The sequence below is a fragment of the Gracilinanus agilis genome, chromosome 2 (assembly GCF_016433145.1).
Source record: "Gracilinanus agilis isolate LMUSP501 chromosome 2, AgileGrace, whole genome shotgun sequence".
NCBI classification, from domain to species: domain Eukaryota; kingdom Metazoa; phylum Chordata; class Mammalia; order Didelphimorphia; family Didelphidae; genus Gracilinanus; species Gracilinanus agilis.
This window is the reverse complement of record NC_058131.1, coordinates 350,484,974-350,504,436: the sequence shown is the minus strand read 5'-3', so window position 1 is coordinate 350,504,436 and position 19,463 is coordinate 350,484,974. Positions and strand designations below refer to the sequence as shown.

General features: G+C 38.8%; 1 protein-coding gene across 2 annotated transcripts in view; it reads right to left on the bottom strand.

The window, feature by feature from the left end:
• CANX (calnexin) overlaps positions 1 to 8,765 on the bottom strand; it is a 31,973-nt gene extending 23,208 nt beyond the window's left edge. The window contains exon 1 of one of the 2 annotated variants that reach the window (XM_044664395.1): positions 8,673 to 8,765. The gene's annotated coding sequence lies outside the window, so the exon portion shown is untranslated. The remainder of the gene's footprint in view (positions 1 to 8,672) is intronic. The other variant, XM_044664394.1, reaches the window with a different exon arrangement.
• Between the last annotated feature and the right edge of the window lie 10,698 nt (positions 8,766 to 19,463).

Genomic DNA, 19,463 nt, shown 5'->3' with positions numbered 1-19,463 from the left:
TATTCACCAGGAATATATTCTACCACTGTCTACAGAGTCAAAATAATTACTGTGGCTTGTTAGAAGTCTTTAGTTAGGGCTATTATAATCAGATCAGTCACGTACAGAAAATGTATAATTATGAACTAGTTGTGTTCTGAAACCTTGCCAGTTGTTTGTAATCTAGTGTGTGTGTGTGTGTGTATATATATATATATACACACACACACACACACACACACACACATATATATATAAAAATCCCTTACCTTCTGTCTTGGGAGTCAATATTGTGTATTGACTCCAAGGCAGAAGAGTGGTAAGGGTAGGCAATGGGAGTCAAGTGACTTGCCCAGGGTTACACAGCTGGAAGTGTCTGAGATTAGATTTGAACCTAGGACCTCCCATCTCTAGGCCTGGCTCTCAATCCACTGAGCTACCCAGCTGCCCTCTATATATTTTCTCTCTCTCTCTTTTTTTTTAAACCCTTAACTTCTGTGTGTTGACTTATAGGTGGAAGAGTGGTAAGGGTAGGCAATGGGGGTCAAGTGACTTGCCCAGGGTCACACAGCTGGGAAGTGTCTGAGGCTGGATTTGAACCTAGGACCTCCGTCTCTAGGCCTGGTTCTCAATCCACTGAGCTACCCAGCTGTCCCCTATATATTTTCTAAAAAGAAAATATTTTGGATTTTAAGTTTCCTAATTCAGCCCATTGAAACTGGAAAAAAAACAACAATGCTTTAATATTAGCTGTTAAGAAAAACAGTAAAAGTGATTTAGTTAAATTGAATACTGATTTATCAATGACATGAAAACAATCCTCCGCTCAACATGGAACACCCAGCACAAAGAGGCATCCTAATCAATAATGCTAGACAATAAATTTCTAGGTAGTTAGCAAACTTTCAGTAAGGACTACCCACTAATTATGATTGAACTTTTCTTCAAATAGTTTTCAATTAAACAAACATTTGCTAAACACCCATATCCACTTAAGGCAAGAGGGGGAAAAGGTCCATTGGAAAAAGCAGAAAGACAAAAATGACAAAACATTAATCTCAAGGGGGTTGGAACTAGAGAAATAAGGATGCTTTAGTACAGCGATACCCAAAGTGGGCGCTACTGCTCCCCCGTGGGTGCTGCAGCAATCTAGGGGAGCAGTGATGGCCACAGGTGCATTTATCTTTCCTATTAATTGCTATTAAAAAGAAAAAAAAATTAATTTCCAGAGGGCTAAGTAATATTTTTTCTGGAAAGGGGGCAGTAGGCCAAAAAAGTTTGGGAACCACTGCTTTAGTAGAACTGGGAAAAGGATACTTTAGCTCTTGGTGGAAAGCATGGTTTAGGAAAAAAGAATATCAGACTTTTAGATGGTAAAGAAGCCTCAGGCTTCTACATATCTTCAAGAAGATAAATGGTAGGCACTGGACATAGTGAGCACCAAATAACACCACAAAGAACAAGTTGGATGATATATTAATGGATAAGAGAAGACTTGGTAATTATGTAGGAGTTATCCCTGAGGCAGCTAGGAACAGTCAGTCCACTGGCTTAGTCAGAGCTAAAACCAGAATAAAAAAAAATAAAAAAAAGACAAATGAGGGGAAAGGCCTTCAAGTAAATCACCTTAACCTTCAACTATTTTAAAAAGTAAATTGAAAAAAAAGAGACAACAAAAACCTTGACATTGACTATGATGCTTTTAATGGAGAAATTTAACTGCCACAAGGATACCAAAATAGCCCAGAAAATACCTTAGTCAGCAAACATCTGACAATTTGCCAAAAAGGGAAAGATGGCCGATAAAGTTAGAATACAAAAGTGTACTATGTGCATGCAGGACTAGTACAAAGGCACAGAGGCAGGAGAGGAAGGTGCCTTGTAAACAGCAAAGCAGCCAGTGTGGCTGGACTACAGGAGAAAAGGTAAATAAGGTTATAAAGGTGGGCCTAAGGTCACATTTTGAAGTATTTTCAATGCTTAACAGGAGTTTATATTTGATCCTTGAGGTTAAAAGAGAGCAACTTGAGTTTATTTAATAAGGAAACATTGGCATTTACTTTGTAAAGTGCTACAAAGGATAACAGAAGATTATGAGTGGGGTCAATAAGGCAGAGAAGCAGGTGAGGGTTTAAAATAAACTTGACAAGATATCCCAAGTAAAGTCATCTTAAGGACAATTAAAGAAAAAAATGGAAGAAATAATGGTAAAGAATTGCAAAAAAAAATTAAAACAATTGTTTTATCTATCAAAGACAGTGGAACCACCACCTTTTGTCCCATACATTAATTATCATTCTAGGCTAGAGGAGATAGAAATGGCACTTATATACTTCAAAAGTATAAAAATAACAACTAGGGAAAGCAGCCAGACTGAACCAAGTGTATATAAAGTGGCTTCACTGCTGGAGACAACTAAACTAAGAAACCAATATACAAAGCATTTGAATGAAGATCTCATGAAAAAAAATATGGCTTCTATCCCAAGGCCATCTTAAATTCTAGATTGGTTAAAACCAGAAGATGGCTGAATGTGGATCTATGATAAAGGTACCTGGGTATTTTAATTTCAAAACTAGAAATTACTTTCTTATACAAGACTTCTTCCACCTCTTATAAAGGAAATTGTCAACCTAGTAGTCAATTGCTCAAGTGATTTCCTTAAAAGGAAATGTTCAAATCTAGAAATTAATTCCAAGGGCATGTCAAACAGCACTTATAACACATCAATCTTCTCTTCTCCCATGGGGAAAAAAAAGCTAAGTTCTCACAAATACTAATTATTATAGTTTATCTAAACTACTAAAGAATGCACCCCATGCCCCTTTATATATACCAAAAAGGTATTTTGGAAGCTCAGAAAATTAACAGACCTAGTGAAGGTGACTTAAAAAAAACTTAATCTTATCTACAAAGTGATTTTTTTTAAAAATTTGGCCCTCTACATGAGTGTCAAACATGGACACTTCAAAATGCACTTGGAAACAACAAAATGCAATTAGGAAAATTAACAAAATTTTAAAAATACAATAAAACATAGATAATACCACTGTCAAATCAAACATAATTAGGTACTCAATCAAAAGAGAAACACAGGCCCCACTGGAAGCTTAAAGTCTAAGATAACACAAACATAGAACTATATTTTCAAGGATGATAATTATAGTTCACTATATTCATTGCTAGTTTCCTGCTTGCAGGAGAGTTCAGCATCTGTCTCTTAAACAGCATTACTGTTTAGTAAACAGAATGCATTTCTGTTCAGGTAAGGGGTGTCTTAACTGACAACCTCCAATCCAGTGATCACCAGACAAGTTCATTTAACTCTGAACCAAAATGTTCTTATCTAGAATAAATGAGGACAATGTTATCCTTATTACCTATTTCATAGGACTTTTGTGAAGTTCAAATGACTATATAAGCCCTTTGCAAATTATAAAACATTGTACAATGTCAACAATTATTTATTAAGTGGCTATTTCCCTAATTTACAAGGATCTGGTTCTCACCAGAAGGAAAAATTATTCTTCAGCAGCTTTTTGGTCCTCAATGAATAAATCTCAAGCTAATATGGGAGAATTAAATATTATAACTTGAAGGAACAATCATACAGTCTAACACACTATATAAATGAAGAAATTGAGGCTCATGGAATGAAAAATGACTTGTCCTCAAGGGTACAGTAAAAGTAACTAGCTAGTTCTAGAAACTCAGTCTTTCTAACATACCAGAACTTCCTCAGAGGGCCAAAAAGTACAAAAATGAAGTTTTCTAAGGTTGTTAGTCCATATCATATTTTGGTTATTGTTAAAGGATAAGTAGGTTAATAGTAAACATCTTTCTGTGTAAAGAATTGGGCCGGAAATTTTCTCAAAAGCTTAACCTTTCTTCAGGGTCCAATAAAAAGCAGAGACATTTAATAAAGGAAAAAACAAAGTGTTCCACACACCAAAATAGTTATATAGCAGCATTTTTTATGATAGCAAAGAACTGGAAACAAAGAAAATAGTCATCACCAGGGGAACGGCTAACAAACTGTGATACCAGAATGTAATAGAATATTACTATGTGTAAGAAATTATGAATGATGGTGATGCAAAAGCACAGAAAGATTTACATTAATAGTGAATACAGTCAAAAAGCAAAACAAGAAAACATATACAATGACAACAACATAAATGGGAAGATAAAAAACACCAAAAGTTTGTTGGAAATTTTTAAACAAGTTCCAAAGTAAGAGATATTCCCCAACGTTTGCAGAGAGAGGAAGTTCAAGAGTGTATTTATCAATTTTGACTTTTTCCTCCTTTTCTTTTTCTTAAAAACAGTTATATGGCCTCAGATACTTCCTAGCTGTGTGACCCTGGGCAAATCACTTAACCTCCATTGCATAGCCCTTAACATTCTTCTGCTTTAGAACCAATACTCTATTGATTCTAAGACTGAAAGTAAGGGTTTAAAACAAACAAAAAAGCCCCCCCCCCCAAAAAAAAGTTATGTAAAATGTGTTGCTGGAGGATCCTGGGGGAAACTTTGGTGATGTTAAAAATAAAACTCAGGGGGCAGCCAGGTGATTCAGATAGTCAGGCCTGGAGGCTAGAGGTCCTGGGTCAATTCTGATATTGGACACTTCCTAATTGTGTGACTCGGCAAATTATTTAACCACATTTGCTTAGCCCCTGCCATTTTCTTAGAGTTCTTACTAATATAGAAAAAGTTTTTTTTTTAAAGAGAAAAAAAATGAGTGTAAAAAGTGATACATAAAAGAAAAGAGTTTGAGATCTAGAGTCAGAAGATGGAGGCTTGAATCTCTACTCTGCCACTTAACTTGGATACCTTGGGCAAGTCATTCACCTCCTCTGGATCTCTGTTCACTTCTCTGCAAAAATGGGAGGACTGAACCCTATGTTCACTTGGGTCCTTTACATTTCTCAGATTGACACCTTTCCATTTTCTAACAACCATCAACGGCAACAGCAATTTCCACCACTTCCCTTTCATTGGCCTTTGCCAATAATAGAAGACTTGGTTGTTCACTCTTTTCAATTGTATTTGTGAAGTAGCATTGCTATTTCACATTCAAGTACCTGATTACTCTTTAAGGACCCGCCCCCCTCCAATGCTTCATGAATATAAGATTTAACCTTACTTTACATGTTCATGTATTTTTTTTTTTTAACCCTTAACTTCTGTGTATTGGTTCCTTGGTGGAAGAGTGATAAGGGTGGGCAATGGGGGTCAAGTGACTTGCCCAGGGTCACACAGCTGGGAAGTGGCTGAGGCTGGATTTGAACCTAGGACCTCCGGTCTCTAGGTCTAGCTCTCAATCCACTGAGCTATCCAGCTGCCCCTGTTCATGTATTTTTAATCTTTTCTGGGTTTACTATCCTATCTTACAGTGACTTTAGTTTATATTTGAATAGCACTTGTTGCTTTTCAAAATATTTTTGGAGCTATCATTTGATTTGAATTTCATATCATCTATGTTGTAGAAAAAAACTGAGGACCAGATAAATTACCTTAGAAGAGAATAATGAACTAGTGACAAAAACAAAGCAAAAACACCCCTGAAATTTGAAATCTAGTACACATTAAGATCCATCCATTACTCAGCCCTAGTGTCAGCTACCATCTTACCATTCAAAATTACCTTAGTTTAGGGGGCAAATACATTACCTAAAATTATTTAACACAATAAAAGCAAAAATTTTCCCCTCTCCAAGGACCACTTAATCCTACAGGCCCTGTAAGATTATCACTCGTCAAATTTAATGCTAGTTATCAAAAACAAAAGTCTGGTCTCCATATTTTGACACCAAGGATCTGTTTGCTGTGATAAAGGCATTTACAATAGATACAACTTGTGTATTAATAGTCAGAAAAGAAAAATACTAAAGGTCCCCAAACATCTTTAAAAGTAAAAAAGCCCTATCCATAAGTCTCAAATTTAACCTTATTTATTGCATGCACTTTTAAGTGCCAATGAGTCACACAACTCACTTCAATTCTACTTTTAAGATTTTTTAACCAAAGCTGAAATATATTTTTTTTAAAAGAAAACCTACCACCACAAAAAAAAAAAAAAAAAAAAAAACACCTTTGCCATCCAGTCTTAGAATCAATACTATGTATTGGTTCCAAGGCATAAGAGTCAGTATGGGCTAAGCAATGGGGGTTAAGAGACTTTGCCCAGGGTCATATGGTGGACATATAGCTTCTTTATAATTCATTCACCTACATTAAATTGTGCAAAGTAAGAACTGCCATACAATTCACAATCCCTCTGACTAGAGTGAAAGAAATCCAAAGAAAAATTGCCTCATATGGCTCAAGAGCCATTTTATATTTGCTAATTGCACTACTGATTGACCCTCCCCCAAAAACTTGATTTCAAAACACTATTCAAAACCAAGTAAAAATAATAATTCAAAATTCAAATATGGAATTTCCCTTTCAGCATGTTTTTTTTTTCTTTAATGTAGACACATGGCCCAATGTTTCCTTCTTTTTCTCTTTTAGTGGCAAAAGGTCCACACCAACTCCAAGTTTTCCCCCACTCCAGTATAAATGTATTTGATTATGGTAAACAATTGATAATTTCTATTCCTAGTACCCAAACTCTCAAATGAGATATTTGTAAAATGCTTGGCACAGTGCCTGGCAGACAGCAGATGCCTAATAAATGCTTGTTCCCTTCCCCAAACATTTCTTAAACACCTATTAATACAGAGTAATGATATATGTATGGGAAGTTATAAAATTAAAGATACAGTGCCTATTCTCTAAAAGGTAAATACACCACCAATAGCTTTAATACAATTATCATATATGTACTTTGAAGAATAAGAAAGCAAAATTGTCATGAGTTCTGATGAAAATATGATCAAAGAAGGCTTCCAGGAGGAGGTAATATTTAAATATGGGTTTTAAAAGACTGGAAGGATTTCAAAAGGTGACTAGGGAGATAGAGTTAACTTTTAAAAAGGCATAAAGGTAACTGTGTGTGTTCAAGAACACCAATTTGGCTGGATTACAACATGTTAGAAAATAATATAAGTTTGGGAAAGTGGATGCGATAATTTCAGGCTTGGAATCTTGGGACGCCAGGCCAATTTGAAGTTTATTCTGTAGGCATTAGGCAACCACTTAAAAAACATTTTGGTCAGAAGTATTATTACCATGTCTGGCACCAAAAAAAAAAAAAAAAAACAACTAGTGAATAAGTGACAAAGAAATGGGGGGTTGGGGGAAGTGTCAAATCTGCCATGACCAGATCCATTTTAAAAGATCTTTTTGGCACTGGAATGAAAGATCCAAGAGAGCTAAAGAGTTTAAGAATGGATTCCAGAAAACCTAGTCACCGACTGACTCCAATGATTTGAATCAATTCAACAAACATGTTATTAAACACCTGCCAGTGCAAAAAGGCTGCTATCCTGAGGGGACTTTTAAAGTTACAAACATAAATAGTGGTGAGGGAAAACACTTCAGGTGAAAGTTGGCATTGGGCCTGTGGGGTGGTAAGTTCCTGTAGGACATCCAGGTGAAGATATTGCTTAGGTACTTGGAAATGTGTCTAGAGGTATAAATTACAAATCATCTGCAAAGGGAAAAAGCTTGGGAAATGGCATTGCAGAGAGGAAGTCTAAGGACAATAAGTTCCAGGAGAGCACCCACATCATAATGGGCCTAAGGAAGGCAGTGAATTTAAAGAATTGTCATGCCCAAAATAGAGAACCTATTACTTCTAAGTACTGTATCACCTAAAGGGACCTAGAGAACAGTGTGAGCTTAAAGAGTATTGAATAGCTAGGACAATTAGAATCTATTTCCAGCTTTCCTTAGCTGTGTGACCTTGGGCAAGTTACTTCCCTTCTCTGGGCCTCAGTTTTCTTATTTGTAAAACATAGAACCTGGGACCTCTAAAAGTGTCCTTCCAGAGAGAAAATTCGAAAACTCTTTGGAATAGTTAAAAAAGTATATGAATTGCTATACATTGAGATACATACATTTATAACCCTATGAACATGTTTCTCGGCCTGTCTTCTAGCAGTTTCTTTCCCTACAGGTTACCTAATCCCAAGATCGAGGCCCTCTTTTCCACCATCCCCCTCCCGTTTCGAGATCGTTTGTTTCCCAACACCCCAGCCACCTCGTGCCCCGGAGAATTTGGCTTCTTCGTCCGGTACGCTCCCGGGCTCCTGCCCAGACAGGGGAAGATGGCTTCTCTCTCCCTCGCGCCGCCCCAGGCCTGTGTCTCCCCAGAGGCCTTCTCGCTCAGGCCGGGCCAGGCCGCGCATGACCGGTCAGAAGATGAGCTAACAGATCGGGGGCCCGCGGGCCTCCAAGGCACCTGGGCCGCCGCCCGCGGATGCGACCACGACCAGAGGTCACGCCCCCTCGGGGCCCCAGCCCACTGACCTCCCGCCCGGCATCCCTCTTCGGGCCGCTCATCTCCCACGCAAATCCCCATGGGCCCGGCTCCTAGATCCATCCCGCTCCGCCACTCAGCAGCTCGGGCCTCAGGCCGCGTCACTCCAACACGGGCCCCAGCCCCTAGCCCCCAGGCCTCTTCCCCCCATTTCTCGACCAGGCCCGTCTAAGCCAACCCTCCTCCGCCCCTGACGTGAAGCCGACCTCCCAAGCCCCGGTTTCCCCATCTCCCGGCCTCCTTGGAGCTGCGTCCACCTCACCTCGTGCCTCGCGGCCGGCGCCGGCGCCACTTCCCACCCCCTCGCCCCACGCCCAGCACCGCGGCTGCAGCAGCGGATCGGCCCGAAGCGAACGTCACGTGCCTCAGGACTAGGAGGACGCCAAGCGAGCCCCACCGCGCGCGGCGCCCAGCACAAGCTCAACCCCTGGGTGCCAATTGGTCACTGTTGGGCCTTCACCCCGCCCATCTCTTCTCGTGCTAGCACTCGGTTGGTTGGTGTAACCATCGCTCCAGATAACTTTCCACACGCCCCCTAGGGCTACTCTTCGTGGAGGATTCAGATTGGCTAGAAGGGAGGACAGGAAGTACCTGCTGATTGGGTTGGAAATAGCTATTGGGGGAGGGGAGCCAAGAGTAAAGAGGAAAGACCCTTCCTACTGACTGTTGGCCATGAATAGACTAGACTGGGCGGTGACTGCGTTTAGGTGGTGGGATGGGACTCCGCCTGTCAGCCCCCTGTGGAGGGCTGGGATTGGGAGATTAGGAGAGGGTCTGTTGCCTTACTCTGCGTCGCGGTGGCGCAAATTTCCTAGAATTTGAGCTCCCCCTCCCCCAACCCGCCCCTTAGGTTTCCCGCGCGCGTGCGTCCCAGACTACCCGCCCAGTGCTGCTCCTGGGTCTGGGATGTGGCGTCCTGGTGGGCATTAATAAACGCTCACCGGCCCGGAACACCAGCTCGCTTTACCAAGCCTTCCTCGGGTCATTTCTCTTTCCAGTGAGAGTACAGCATGATACTTGCCCTCCTCCCTCACCCCAATTTTCTTATTAGCCCATTTCATAGATTTCTGTGTTTTTCCAAGTTGACAGAAAACAGGCCTGGAAAGGCACTGGCCTTGTAACTGGCAATCATGGTACCTGTTTTGGCATCGTTTTTGAGGTTTCAAAACCAACTTTCTTTTGATATAGGTAGTACAACTTTTAAAAATGGGGTTAATATACTCATTTTACAAGTAGGAAACAGTCGCTTGGAGATCAAAAATGTAAAGATTAAGTGACTTGCAATGAGGTTTTCGGTGTTAGCACATCAGTCTTGCTGGCTTTATAATTTCCTTATAGGGGCCTTCCATCTCTTGCCTCCCTACCTTAGGAACCATGCATGGTTCCTATCTTAGATCTGGAATGTATTCCTTCCATACTTGAGCCTTTTGATTCCTACTCTCCTTCAGAGTATGTACTTACTACCCTATAAGTGAAACCTTGCTGGCATAATAAGGTCTAATAAACAATGGATTGAGTTTATTTGTGTCCAAATAATTGGACAAAACCCTCAAGTGAGTTGGCTCATCACATTTCTTTTGTTCCTGAGGTACCTGATGTGATTTCTCAGGCTTTTGGAGCTGAGACGATTAGGAAATATTTCTCTTCCTTTCAACTCTAGGTTATTTCAGTTTCATGTAATCTTTTTGGCTTTTTTAGGGAATCAAAGTAATATAGAGCTTTTGCAGTTTGACAAATCTTTTATAGAACAAAGCTTGAATATAGAACTTTTTTTATTCCAGGGTCAGTGTTCTCACTTCAAGTGGAGCTAATTTAAACATTTAAGATATATTTTCCCTTGAAATACTTTACTTTTTAGACTATGTTATAATATAAACCAACACTATCACTTTGGTCCTCTCCTGAACCTCTTCTCTGGCTTAAACTAATACTGAGTTACCCAAGATACCTCTCTGCTTTGGGAAAGAACTATCCTTTTTCTTGAGAACTATTGTTAATAGAGCTGGAAAAGGGTATGCCTACAATGGTCCTTCAGGAATGCCTACCAATTTCTCTGTCTTCCATTTGGTACACTCTTATTAAAAGGGTGCACTTCCAAATGCCTACAGGATGCCTCCACTTACATGTCCTATAACACCCCAAATCCAGTATGTCTAAATTAAACCTTGTCACCTTTTCCCTAAAACTGATCCTTCTGGCTTCCTAGTTTGTGTCAGGGGTGGGACCTTTCACTCAGATAGCTAGGATTTAAATATGGTGTTACCTTTGACCCTCTCTCTTTTTCCACATCCAGTTAGTCAACTAGTATTATAGATTTTACCTCTGAAATATTTTACATTTGTTAACTCTCCATTTCTGCCACCTCCTGTTTTTGGCCCTTATTATTCTTGGCTGTTTCAATAGACTTTTAATTGCTCTCCCTGCCTCAAATTTCTCTCCAATCTATTCTGCACACTTATGTACTCTATTCTAGAGTAATTTCCTAATACACAGCTCTAATCATGTGGCTAAATCAACAGTATGACATAGCAGCCAGAACAGTTAGTGCAGTCTTGGCCTGCATTAATAGAAGCCTAATGTCCAGAATGAGGGAGTTGGCAGTACTTGCACTGGTCAGATCACATCTTAACTATTCTGTTCAGTTCTGGATGTTATATTTTAGGAACCCCATTAGCAAACTGGAACATGTCATCTGGCAATTAACTAGCGAAAGGAATTGAAACTGATCAGTTGAAAGAACTGTGTATGATAAAAGAGAAAACTTAGGGGAGATTTTTTCTGGCCTATTATTTCATCAGTGTGGGGAATTCTGTGAAAGCTATCTCCAATGAAGCAACTAATCTGTAACTTCTTGTCTTAGAGTTAACTGAGACTTTGATAGGTAAAGTAATTTGTCTATAGTCACATAACAAGAATGTGTTAGAAGCAGAACTCCACCTAGTCCTACATCAGTGATGTCAAATTAAAATAGAAATAGATTCCTGATGGCTGCATATTTACTTAGAAAACAGCAAATTAACATTATCTGTGCTGTTTTATATTTTTATTTATTTTGTAATTATTTCCCAATTACATTTTAATCTGCTTTAGGTCACACTTGGTAGTTACTATGAGTTTGACACCTCTGCCCTCTATTATCATTTCATCTTCACAATGACTCTGAGGAAGGTGCTATTATCATCCCCACTTTATAGATGAGGAAACTGAGGCAAACAGTGTTTAAATGACTTGTATAAGGTCATAAAGCTAATGTCTAAGACTAGACCTTATTGTCTATAGGCCTATTGCTCTATTCACTAAGCCATATAGCTACCTGATTCTACCTTCCAGAGGATATCACATTTGATGGATATAACTTAAAACATGGGTATTATATTAAAATATTTGGAATGTTGTCACATAGAAGAGATTTATTCTGTTCTCTCAAAATGAGTTAGGCCTGGAAATAGGAAGTTCTGGGTTCAGTCACTCTAAGCTACATGATCCTGGATAAGTCACTTAACCCCAATTGCCTCACCCTTACCACTCTTCAGCCTTGGAACCAATACTTAGTATTGATTTTAAAATAGGAGGAAAGGATTTTTAAAAATAAATGTAATGATTGAGAGCCAGGCCTAGAGATGGGAGGTCCTAGGTTCAAATCTGGCCTCAGACACTTCTCAGCTGTGTGATCCTGGGCAAGTCACTTGACCCCCATTGCCTAGCCCTTACCACTCTTCTGCCTTGGAGCCAATACACAGTATTGACTCCAAGATGGAAGGTAAGGGTTTTAAAAAAATAAAAATAAAAAAATAAAAAAAAATAAATGTAATGCATTAGTTTGGAATAGACTGAGTTTCTTGTCACTGGATATCTTCAAAGAGAGGCTTATTAACTACTTGGTAGGGATGTTGTAGTTACATGGTTCATCTTTCAAAGAGGTGACCTGTGAAATACATTCTAATTCTAAGATTCTTTTATTAAAGATATTTCATGGACCATCATATCCAATCTTCTTGGCATGGATAGCACGATGGAGAGTGTGTTGGACTTGGAATCGGGAAAATCTTAGTTCCTGAGTTCAAATCTGGAATCAGACACTTATTAGTTGTATGACCCTGAACATATTTCTTAACCTTTGCCTGCCTCAGTTTTCCCATATGTAAAATAGGAATCATAATAGTACTGTAAGGGATAAAAAGGAGTTTTGATTGGGTGAATATTAAAAGGTTAGGTCACCAGGGAATTGAATAATTATCAATCCCCAATTAAAGAATAACCTCAAATCAAAATGACTTTTACGGAAGTTTATTTACAAATGAGAAGAGAGAAAAAGTAAGAAATTTAGAGAGAGGATAAGGTAAGATAATTAGCTTGACATACTAATGTGTAAATGGAATTAGCTCAAGCCCATTCATAGTTAAAACTCTAGCCACCAGAGATAATGTCATCCCCACCTCTTTTAGTGGGGAGGGGAGATGAGTTACCCACATGTGACAATAAGTAACAAATCAAGAACAAGGGACTGCCCTTTGGGCAGTCCAAAACAGTGTTGAGGCTGCCATTTGTCCACTTGAATTAGAGGTGGACCCACAGGAAGACACTATCTCTTCAAGTATGTTGGTAACTTCCTATTGAGGCAGTTCCCACTTTGAACTTGGTGCTGAAGGATCTCTGCTGAGACCTCAGGCAGCTTCCCCTCTGAATTGTCATGTGGGTAAGTTGGGCTGACTTCCTTGGCCTACCTTGGCATTTCCAGACTCTCTACCTTAAGTAGGCTTCTTGCCTCTCTGATTGCTAAGGCCTTGTGGCTTGTAGCCTAGTTTAATTAGCCTTTTAACCCTCTCTTTGTCCCGGCCTCTGCCTCTCCCTCTATTTCCCTGCCTTCTACCTTCCTAATTGTAAATAAACTACCATAAAACCCATCCTGACTTGGGTCTATTTTAATTATGGAATCAATCTGAATTATTGATTCCTGGCGACCACACCTTAAAATGTATATCTATATAATATCTAATTTCTAAATATTACACTAAATAATTCGCTTAGGTCCCTGGTTTAACCCAAGCAGATCTAACTAGTCCTCAATTGGAAAAAGGGCAAGCCTTGAGCCTAGGGCTGAGGCCCAAAGGCCCCAGAGGCATATGAAGCAAAAGCTTCAGTCAGAGAGTCTCTTTTGAAAGGGAAGTTCCCTAAGGGAAGTTCAGGAAGAGTTAGTCTTTTCACTTATCACTTGGAATTCCAAGGTCTCAGGGTCCAGGGCTCTTCCATGTCCAAGCAAGAACCAGAAGGCCCTGGCTCACTCAACTCTCTCTTTTTAAAGGAGCCTCTTTTGCATCACTTCCTGTGCCTTCCTCTTAGTTTATGTGTCAAATCACAACAGATGCTTTTCTTAGGATTGCCCAGGAAGCATTCAGTAAATTCTGATTTGTCACTCACTCTAGCACACGTGGGTTACAGACCGCCCAACTTGTGAGTTAAATGGAGATGTTTTCACCTTTGGTGATTAAATCTAAAGATAGGCAGGGTAGATTTAATCTTATTATCACAGTACCTTCTTCCTGGGGGTGTTATGAAGATTAAATAAGATAATATTTGTAAAGCAAACCTTAGAGTATGTATAGATGTTTGTTATTATTATTCACCTGGCATTTAAACACCTTTACAATCTGACCTCCAACCAGTCTTACCTTACAGAACACCCTTTCATGTATTATTTTAGCTTTGTTGTAAGTGATAATAATAAAGGTCAACTTCTTGAAGGCAAAGAGTGTTCACAACATTTGCCTTTGTATCTCAGACCTCCTACATTTCTATTATGATTGATAGAAATGACCCTACTCAATAATAATAATAATTGCTAGTATCTATATAGCTAGCAGCTATATGGCACAGTAGATAAATAACCAGTCCTAGAGTCAGGAAAACCTGAATTCAAATCCAGCCTCAAAAACTTAGCTGTGTGACCCTGGTCAAGTCATTTACCCTGTTTCACCCTGTTTTGCATCTGTAAAATGAGCTGGAGAAGGAATTGCAAACCATTCCAGTATCTTTGCCAAGAAAACCCCAAATGAAGTCAGAAAGACTTAGATGCAACTGAACAACAACAACATAGCACATTTAAAGTTGGTAAATAGACAAACTTTATCTCATTTGTTCTGCACAATAGGTATGTAGGTAGAAGGAAGATGTTATTATTTTTATTTTACAATCAGGGAAATTGAGGCTAAGGGTAGGGAGGTTAAGTGATCTCTCCAGAGTCACAAGATAGTAACTGTCTGAGGCTGGTCTTCTGTCAAATATTTTGAGTTCAGGTCTTCCTGACTCCAGCCAAGTTCTATATCCACTTTGCCAACTAGTTATTCAGTGACCCTCTGATTTAAAAAAAAAAAAAAGTCATATTAAGCATAAAAGAGGGAGATAATGTACTTAGTAAGATGTTTTGCCACAATGATGGAAGCAATACAGTCTAGAGTTCAAGTCAAAGAGAGATTCCATGTGAATGGTGAGGTTCTTCAGATGTTCCTTTTTTGTGAAGACATCAGGATAGATTGTATCAAGCCCCAAAACATTGTAGAATCTCCTAGAAGAAATCTGTAGTCACTCAAAGAAGTTTGGCCTGACCATCTGTACTGGAAAGGCCAAGGAGATAAAGAATGTCTTTTGCCCAGATTACATCATAAGTTTGCATGGACAACCTATAGAATGGGTAAACCCATCAGCATATCTATCTGGGACAGACAATACAGATGGATAGTGATTTGGGCCTAGAGTTGAGCAGTTAGAAAACAAACTGGTTTGTCTTTTTTTTTTTTTTTCCACCTTTACCTTCCATCTTAGAGTCAAAACTGTATATTGGTTCTAAGGCAGAAGAGCAGTAAGGGCTAGGCAATGGTGGTCAAGTGACTTCTCCAGGGTCGCCCAGCTAGGAAGTATCTGAGGTCAGATTTGAATCCAGGATTTCCTGTCTCTGGGCCTGGCTCTCAATCCACTGAGTCACCTAGCTGCCCTCTGGCTTGTCCTCTTAAAATTGTAAAATTTTTTTTTTTTAAACCCTTGTACTTCGGTGTATTGTCTCATAGGTGGAAGAGTGGTAAGGGTGGGTAATGGGGGTCAAGTGACTTGCCCAGGGTCACACAGCTGGGAAGTGGCTGAGGCCGGGTTTGAACCTAGGACCTCCTGTCTCTAGGCCTGACTCTCACTCCACTGAGCTACCCAGCTGCCCACTGTAAAATTCTTTTAATGAAAGCAGAGGACCAACTTTTTAATGCCATCATTTTACTTGTATTACTATAAAGTAGGAAGTGTCAACTGGGTTTTGGGAGACTCAGAGTTTGTTGACACAAGACATAGCATACAAGTCTTTGAAGGATTTAAAATGACTAACTTCTAGTAGTCTAGTGTTCAATAAATACAAAGGCCCCAATTACTGGGGATAGGGCTCATTAGTTGACAAAATTGCTGGGAAAATTGAACAATTGTCTGGCAAAATTTAGATTTAGATTGTAAGAAATAAAGAAATCTTTGGGTCACCATTCTGAGCTAAAGATCCAAATTTTAATTGTGATAAATTAAAGCTGGCAGTCTCATCAGGCCCAACTTGTGACAAAAACCCCCTTTAGATATTCAATAGTGTGTTATAGGTTTTTTGACAATTAATTAGTGTTGTTATTAAAAATGATGAGGGCCGAGATTATAAGGGAGAATAGTATTTTAATAAAAGCCATACTGATAGAGATAAAATCATTAGACCACACGCCTGTAAGTATTCAAACTCCTGCCTCAGCCATTTTACCTTTTGTACCTTCGTGCTCAGGTCACTAAAAGAGGAAGTTCAAAGTCACTTCCCCCTATTTTAAAACAGTCCCTCACCTTGAATACGTAATCCAAAACAGGAAACCCATTGGGGATCACGGGAAATGTAGTTCCAAGTATCCCAAGTGATTTTAAATAACACATTAACATTTGCCATTAATAAGGCAGAAGGTACATAGTATTAAGAAACATGCTACAGCAATTAGTAACAAGGGTTTGGAATATTTGACAGGAAGTCATAACTTCCAGTACAAGGTTAAGATAAGAAAATTTAATTAATCCTCCAGAATTATCATATTACTTCTGGGAAGGGTTAGGCCAAAGTAACCTTTCTTGGCCAGCCATACAACTCTAGAAGGAGCCTGTAGTTGGCATAAATCTTCAAAGGATTGTGTAAATGAAATTAACTCTAGCCCATTCATAGTCAAAAATCTACTTACCCTAGGCATAAAGATGATATCATCCCCACCTCCATCAGTAGAGGAGGGGAGATAATTTAATCACACATGGCAATAAGTATCAAATCAAGAACAAGGGACTGCCCTTTGGGCAGTCCAAAATCAGTGTAGACGCTGCCATTGGTCCACTTGAATTAGAGGTGGCCCACAGGAAATGACAGGAGACGCTATCTCTTTAAATACGTGGGTTACAACCTGGTAAAGTAGGTTCAGCGAGTTCGGGAGTTCAGGAGTTCAGGACTTCCGGCTTTGGACTTGGGGCCGAAGGTGCTCGGCTGAGACCTCAGACTGCTTCTACTCTCAATTGTCACGTGGGTAAGTTAGGCTAACTTCCTTGGCCTACCTTGGCTTTTCCAAACTCTGCCTTAAGTAGGCTTATAGCCTCTCTGATTGCTATAGTCTTGTGGCTTGTAACCTAGTTTAATTAGCCTTTTAACTTTCTCTCCCCGTCCAGGCCTCTCCAGGCCTGGACCAGCCTCTCCCTCTCTCTAATTATTTACATTTACCTTCCTAATTGTAAATAAACTACCTTAAACTGGATGCTGACTTGGGTCTATTTTAATTATGGAATCAATCTGAATTTTTGATTCCTGGCGGCCACACTTTAAATATATATTTATAAAATACCTAAAAATCTCCCTCTTACAGGATCAAACAACACCTAGACATTTGAAGATTGTTTTCATATTATCTCATCTGGCCAACTCATCATTCTAAATGAACTCACCTCCTCCTGCATGGGTTTCAGATTCCTAGATAACTAAAAAGACCTAAAGTTTTTATTCCTCCAACAGAAGCTCTTAATCTAGGTAGCTGCTATAATATTCTAATGCACCAAATTATAACCTTTCTAACATCATGGTTAATATTCTAGTTAATATCTTATACATTAGTATGATAACTGGGTCTCTTTCTAAAAATCATAGTTGCAGTTATCTACCTAAAGGATTATTTATATATGACACTTGCTTTGTGATCAATAATATAAAAGCAATATAAAACAATTTTCCTTTCAAGGTCAACATCTCACAGTATATATCAAGATAAGTTCCAAATATATAAATGACCTAGATATAAACAGTTACATAATAAACAAATTAGAGGAATAAGAAAGTGATTACTTAATGACAAAATAAGAAATTAAAAAGATAATAGAAGACTAAAATGGACATTTTTTATTACATTAAATTGAAAGGTTTTTGTACAAATAAATCCAGTGTAACTAATAGTAGAAGGAAAAAAGTTAACTGGGGAAAAAGAAATTCTGTGGCAAGTTTCTCCTTAAGGCCTCTTTTCCAAGATGAATAAAGAACTGATTTAAATTTATAAAAATAAGATCCATTCTATACTTGATATAAGGTCAAAAGATTTAAACAGGTAATTTTCAGTGGAAAAAATCAAGCTTACTAAATTAATATGAAAAAATGTGAAAAACTCAAGCTATTGATAGGCATATGAAAAAATTGCTAATAGAGACATATAAGTAAATGCAAATCTGAAGTTTCATCTCACATCTGTCAGTTTTGCAAAACTGATAAAAAGGGAAAACGACAAATATTGCAGGGGTTGTGGGAAAATAGGCACACTAGAGCACTCTTGGTGCAATTGTGAATTGGTGAGCTATTCTGGATAACAATTTGGAATTGTGCCCCTTCAAAAGGTCCTCTATTAAAAAAATAATGATAGCAATTCTTTTTGTAGTAGCAAAGAACTGGAAATAAAGGGGGTACTCATCAACTGGGGAATGGCTGAATGAATTATGGAATATAAATAGAATGGAAAGCTACTGTGCTATAAGAAATAAAGAAAGACAAATTCAGAGAAAGCTGGAAAGACTTGTTTTATCTGATGCAGATGAAGTAAAAAGCAGAAAAATGATTTGTACTGTAATAGCAATTCTGTAAAACTTAACAGTTCTGAAAGACTTAAGAATTTTATCAACTCAATGATCAAAAATGATTCCAAAAATAAAGAACTGGAGGAATTACATGTGAACTGGAACAACCTCTAGGAATAGATGCAGAGTGAAAGGAGCAGATCCAGGAGAACGTTGTACACAGAGACTGATACACTGTAGTAAAATCGAATGTAATGGACTTCTCTACTAGCAGCAATACAAGAATCCAGAGCAAGGCTGAGGGACTTATGAGAAAGAAAACTAGCCACATTCAGAGGAAGAACTGTGGGAGGAGAAACACAGAAGAAAAACAATTGCTTGAACACGTGGGCTGATGGGGATATTATTGGGGATGAAGACACTAAACAATAACTCTAGTCCAACTATCAATAATATGGAATTAGATCTTAATCAATGATACAAGTAAAACCCAATGGAATTTTGCGTCAGCTAAGGAGGGTTAGAGGAGATTGGGGGAGAGGAAAAGAACATGAAACATGTAACTATGGGAAAATATTCAAAATAAAAAATTATTCCAAAGAACCAATAAAGAAAAATGCTACCCAGGTCATAGGCTCAGATCACAATCTCAAGCTGAAGAGGAGCACTAGCACACTAGAATGTGCACCCCACAGTGAACAGGGATCCTGGTAACAGTTCTAGGGTGAAAGAGTGTTTGTGGTCATTCACAGATCAGACCACAGGCCTGAAGAGCAGTGACCACACCTCTCTCTAAATCATACCACCTTGGAAGACCTAAAAACTAATGGGTCCCCAGAATTAGCTCTGAAAACAGCTGCATGAAAATCTTGACATTCCCCACACACCCCGAGGCCTACCCCAAGGGTAGAGCCCAACTTCTATATAAAATTAAAGTCACAAAATGGGCTGGAAAAAAAAAGAA